Source organism: Camelina sativa, chromosome 1, assembly GCF_030686135.1.
Source record: "Camelina sativa cultivar CO46 ecotype springtype chromosome 1, ASM3068613v1".
In the NCBI taxonomy this organism is placed as follows: domain Eukaryota; kingdom Viridiplantae; phylum Streptophyta; class Magnoliopsida; order Brassicales; family Brassicaceae; genus Camelina; species Camelina sativa.
Genome location: NC_141880.1, coordinates 26,702,226 through 26,708,225, shown reverse-complemented (window position 1 = coordinate 26,708,225; position 6,000 = coordinate 26,702,226). Strand labels below are relative to the sequence as shown.

General features: G+C 34.4%; 1 pseudogene across 1 annotated transcript; it reads left to right on the top strand.

Annotated features, from left to right (window-relative positions):
* The first annotated feature begins 1,784 nt into the window (after positions 1-1,784).
* Positions 1,785-4,080, top strand: LOC104699095 (F-box protein At2g14290 pseudogene; annotated as a pseudogene). Its single transcript, XR_015564545.1, has 2 exons — positions 1,785-3,135; positions 3,855-4,080. The product of XR_015564545.1 is annotated as an F-box protein At2g14290 pseudogene (transcript).
* The last annotated feature ends 1,920 nt before the right edge of the window (positions 4,081-6,000 follow it).

The following is a 6,000-nucleotide window of genomic DNA, read 5'->3' as shown; positions in this document are numbered from 1 at the left end:
CAAGCTACCAAGTATGCAAATTAAATAGGATATGGAATACGGATATTGAAGTAAGAATTTTCAAAAATACTAATATTAAATACATATCAAAAACTCCATCTTTATTTTTTATTTACAGGTGAGGAGAGACGATATCTTAGCTCTGATAGTATTGAAATGTCAGATACAAATGTTCATGATAATATGATCTACACTCATGAATTCCTAAACAGTATACAAGTTTCTAGATTGCCAAGCCATGTTTTAACTTTGAAAATAGGAGCGCATGTCATGTTGCTAAGGAATATAGATCCTAAGGGAGGTTTGTGTAACGGTACGAGGTTAATTATTACTCAGATGGCCAATCATGTAATAGAAGCAAAAATCGTGATAGGAAAAAAGGTTGGTGATATAGTACTTATCCCTAGGATGTATTTTAGTCCACCTGATGCAAAGTTTCCCTTTCGTATGAGGCGACGACAGTTTCCTGTTATCGTGGCGTTTGCAATTACTATAAACAAAAGTCAAGGCCAGACGCTAGAACATGTTGGATTGTTTCTACCGAAACCGTTTTTTCACACATAGACACCTTTATGTTGCCTTCTCTCGAGTCATAACCAGAAAAGACTTAAAGGTGTTAATTACAGATAAAGATGGGAAATGCCAGAATAAAACACTTAATGTTGTTTTCAAAGAGGTATTTGAGACTGTATAATTATGGTTTGTAGTTGGATAATTGTTTTGGGTATTTAGACTTGAATTATATTTCTTCTCTTAAATAAAGTGATTTTTAATATCTTTAACACTACCTCTATTTTATAGTCAGATATAGAATTTCACATTAGAGAAAACCATTTTCTAATTTAGACTTATTCAATATTATAAAATAATAGATAAATACATTGTAGATGGTCTAAAATACTAATTAAAATTTTCACATGATTATATTTTATTTGGTTTCAACAATGTTGTTTGAAAACATATAATTGTTAGCTGTATCATAAAGTGTATATATAATTTTACATCATATCTATTAACTACAAACTTGAGCTTTAAGCTGTAATTATATATATAATAATAAATATTAAAAATATTTAATAGTCAAACAAAAAGTGAGACACTAAAACGATTAAGACGCAACGTTTAATCGTGATTGTTTGTATTCTTACTAAATCAGGATCCCTTTTTCGTTTTTGATAACAAAGAAGAAATAGGAAAAACCATAATTTGAGAAAATCATGAGATTCGATAAAATTGCTGATCTTCTTCACGGAAGAACTAATTGGCGTATACACGCCAAGGTCTTACATTCTTCGAGTATCAGCGAGTTCTTCACAAATCAGTACTGCTTCTTGTGGATGTAGAGGTTAGCGCCGTTAATTGAACATCATTCTTACTTAAATTTCAATTTTTAACAACTCTCATATATACCACTTCTTACACAATTGTTATTAAACTGTCAAGGGTAACACAATTGAAGCTAGCGTTTTACCAAATACACTCGCTAAACTCCGGAAATATATCGACGATGGTGACTTGTATGATATTAGAACTTTCAAAGTAATCAATCCAACCCTGAATGAGAGGAATACTCATCATCATGATCAAATTAAATTCATGGACAATACCACTATGACGATGGTCCAACAATTGAGTCCAAAGAATTACTTTTGATTCGAGCATTTCGATGATATATGTCGTGGAACAATAAATCATCCCTTCTCTTTTGGTAAGTATTTCGTTAATTTATTTAATATTGGTATGGTACAATCCGTGAGTATAGTTAATTGTAACTTTGTGGAAGAATAAATCATCCCTTCTCTTTCGGTAATCATCTTTTTCTCTCTCTTTATCTCTCTCTCCTTCTCCAGAAACCAAACCTATCAATTATCAAACTCGAAACACCATGGAAACTCATAACCCTGTCAACTGGTCGAAGCTCCCTCTCGATATCCTCAGATCTCTGTTTGAACTTTTGAGTTTTGTGGATTTCCATCGAGCGAAGATGGTTTGTTGCAACTGGTATTCTGTTTCGAAACAAACAGTTCCCCGGGAAAGCAGATCTCCATGGCTAATGCTTTTTCTTGAAGACGGTACTGATTGCATGTTGTACAACCCATACGAAAAAGTTATGGTTTACAGGAGAGCAGCTGGGAGAAACTCTACTTCAGGGAGTCGATTCCTGGCAAGCTGCGGTAAATGGTTCCTGATGCTAGATTCTCGATCCAGATTATATATTATAGATGTGTTAAGTACTGGGAATAGGATTGATCTTCCTCCATTAGAGTCGCTCCTATCAAACGACTCCGCTCTGAAGCGTAAGGAAGATAGAGATAGGGAGTTTGAATAAGAATTAACTAGTGGCTCTGTTTACTCATTATACGCTGATGAGATTAGGGGACGTCTGTGGGTAGACGAGAAGACGCAAGAGTTGTCTTTAGTCTGGTTCTTTGACGCCCCTGCTTGTTTTTTAGGGTTTTACAAGCAAGGGAATGCTCATTACGATCTCATTCGGATTAGCTATGGTATCCCCAGGATGTTAACTGGCCTACTACGTCTGGTTCTTCGGGGTTACCGTCTATACATTTTAACGACGCGTCGTTTCGTTCGAGTCTTAGATTTTTCTAGGCAGCAAGGTTTCGAAGAACTCACGAGGAGTGATACTTACCCATCCCCAACGTTTGCTCGTCTTGGATATGATTGTTATTTTAGCATCGTTGTTACTACAGCAGGAGAGGTTTTGTTGGTCACAATCACAACCTCTGAAAGTAGCGAAAGGGCCTTCCGCGTCTACAAGATGGATCCTAATGCTGACCCAGACGACCACATGCATGATCTTCTTGACATAGATTCTCTTGGTGATGAAGCCCTGCTTCTCGACTTGGGTATCACTGTGCCTGCTAACAATACCCTTGGTATCAAACAAAACTCCATCTATTTCACTCATCATAACCTTATCCGTTCCAAGACCAACTGGAAGAAAGTCACCCATGTCCTTCCCCCTAATGAGGTGGACATCTGTGTGTTCAATCTTTCAACCAAGACCCTCGAGCCCTTCCCTGCTCCCTCCAACATGACTCTCAAGGATGCTCGATGGATTTTCTCTATCTGAAAGAATGTCTGAAAAGAGGAATGCGTTCTCCTTCTCATTATAAAGTAAGATAAGAACATGCTTTTTTAACCAATTTATAAGTAGAATTTTTCAGGCCCAGCTTTTTGGTTATCTTGCCAATTAATACATAGAATTTTCCTTCAAGTCTTAGTATAAGATATTGTTTCTTGCTCTGAATTCTGCCTGAAGAGAACAAAACATGGCAGAGTACATAGAAATGCAGATGCTCTCAAGATGTTAGGTTAGACAGCTTCATCAAAGTTCTTTGTTTCCTTCTTATGATTCAAAATATATTCTGTCAAATACATGCTAGGGTAACTCCCAACCTCCTATTAGTTAATGTAGTAAAACATAATATTCGTACTGGTTCAGCAGCCACCTTGGTCCCTAATTTACCTAACATAATCATATATACAAATATGTAGTACCCACATCTTCATCTTACCAGCCAAATTCATGGATATTTGGTAGGTGCAACTTGAAAGCATAGCATATTTAATAACTGTTAATACAGAACAAACAAATATTACTAAAGTAGAAGATTCAAAAACAGAACAAAAATGCGAAGTCGAACATATACCCAAACTTAACTTTTGAAAGAGAATAATGGTCAAGGGAAAATGGTACAGATAATGTTGTGGAAGTTTGTTTTGCATACCTTATTCATAGGTCCAATACAAACGTATCAAGCTGGTATTCTCATCTTCATAAGGAATATGTTCTATTGTGGTTTTTAAAGCCTTTTCTCTCAAATTTGCACCAGGCCATCGCATTAGAACAGACGCAGCAATCTTATGAAGTGATAGCACAAGTGGGTGTGGAGCCTCCTTCGATAAAAATGTAACTGTCAGCCTAAAAGTAGTTAGCCCCTAGCATCTCACCAATATGTGTAAGGAATCATACTGAGTAAAGTTAGTTTAGCTAAACACGATCTCATTATAAACTACAAATGCTCAGGTCTTCACAGAAAGCAAGTAACTTCGTTTAAAGGATTAGCTTATATTCACCATCCATTCCATGAAACTTTACGCATAAATTGCGTGCTTCATTCCAGTTGATTTCATGATATGGTACAGTGAAAAGCTCCTTTCTCAGCGATAAAACAGGAGAAGTTATGGAAACATTGGCAAGTAGACCATCCGAAAATGACACCACATCCTTCCTAGAGCATGAAAAAGTACCTTATTCTGATGTTTCACTGTGCACTAAATCTATATAGAAAATAAGAACTACAAAACAAGCTGTAGCAAAAGAAAGCCATATCCATCATTTTAAATGCACACGCAGTTAAAACATTTAATAAGTGTGTTTTGAACAAGCGTGAAAGTAGAGAAGTTTACAAACTAGATTACAATTACAAAAAAAATTCTGAGATTTACTTCACTTGAGTTTTCCATCATTGATGGTATTCCATTTCATAAAGTCTGAGATATTTCCTTATGAAGCTCCTGACCAATATAACTATATCTGAAGCCCAATAATATAGTGAAACGTATACAAGCATAAAGAATACAAAACGGATACATACATGGTTACAAGTTATAAACCCAAACCAACATATAATTTTGTTTTAATTATAAAATCTAAATCTTAATTCTCATTTATAAACCCAAACCGATATATAAACTCGTTTAATTGTAAAATCTAAACCAAACCAATATTTATCTTTCTTTAAATAAAAGTATGTAAAATTTGTTTCCTTAATTTGTTTTGTTTTTTTTATTTTAATTTTGTTTTATTTTTTAAATAAAATATTAGATAGAATTTAGAACAAATACAAAGGTTCACGCTTTTTTGTTTTTGGTCAACATAAGTAGAGACTTTATTTTCCCTAAAAGAATCCTCAACTAATCTATACAATAAAAGTTGGCTAACTCTCATGTACTTACAAAACCTCTTGAGCTTCTCGCCTCCTCTTCTACGTTCTCAAAGCTTAAACATTCGATTTGAGATCCATCACCTAATCTCTCAAGATGATATAACTGCTCTTTAAGACATTGAGCTAAATAAAAACATAATGTGTCATGTTTTCCATTAATGTGTTCTTTAAATTACTGATGTGATTATAATTAGCGCAGGGTGCAAACACATACAAAGGAGGACGTGTGAATTGCAAGAGGTTGATACTCGCTCTTCTAATTATCTTATCGACATTATCACTAAGTACAACATATATATGTACTCTTGTAGTTTTGCAGCCTCACGTATCACGATCCGAAATCAAGATGATGTCTCATAGTCTTCTACAACCGAAAAGGCTGTAGTCGATTAGTAACTTTTAACAAAGACGGGGATGCATAGCTTTCAAATGATACACTTAAAGATGTTTACTTTGTCTCATTGACTGTATTTGTTGCGACTTTGGTCAAATGGGACAGAGACGCAAATGTATATACCAAGGATCTGTTTGGATTAATATGTGAAAGGTTTCTTATTCTCTTTCATATGTCTGTTTATTATCGAATATTTTAACGTGGATTCTTAGATAATTAAATCATCATGGTTTAAGTATCGGTTATGGGTGAATCTTGGATCTGAAAACCAAGTAATGAGAAAAACTTTATTTGCAGTCTCTTTATCTACAACATGAGGAGTAGTTTTACGATTTTCGGTTTCGAAATCCCGGAAATTTAATTATGCTACATTATGAAGTACATGTGAAGTGGAATAATAAAATTATTGGAAATAGCAGCAGCTTTATAAGATATAGCAATGTAAAAAAACTCCTGAAAATAGCAGGATTAAAAGAGGTAGAGATATATCCACTAGCAGGTTTTACATTTTCATAAACATGTACCACAAAATGAGCTGAAATAAGATTCCTTCTTTCTTGTGACCATTTAGAAATAAAAAGTTAAATACTTTTTTGACCTATATAGAAGTTCCTAAAGATTTAGTGAAAATATACC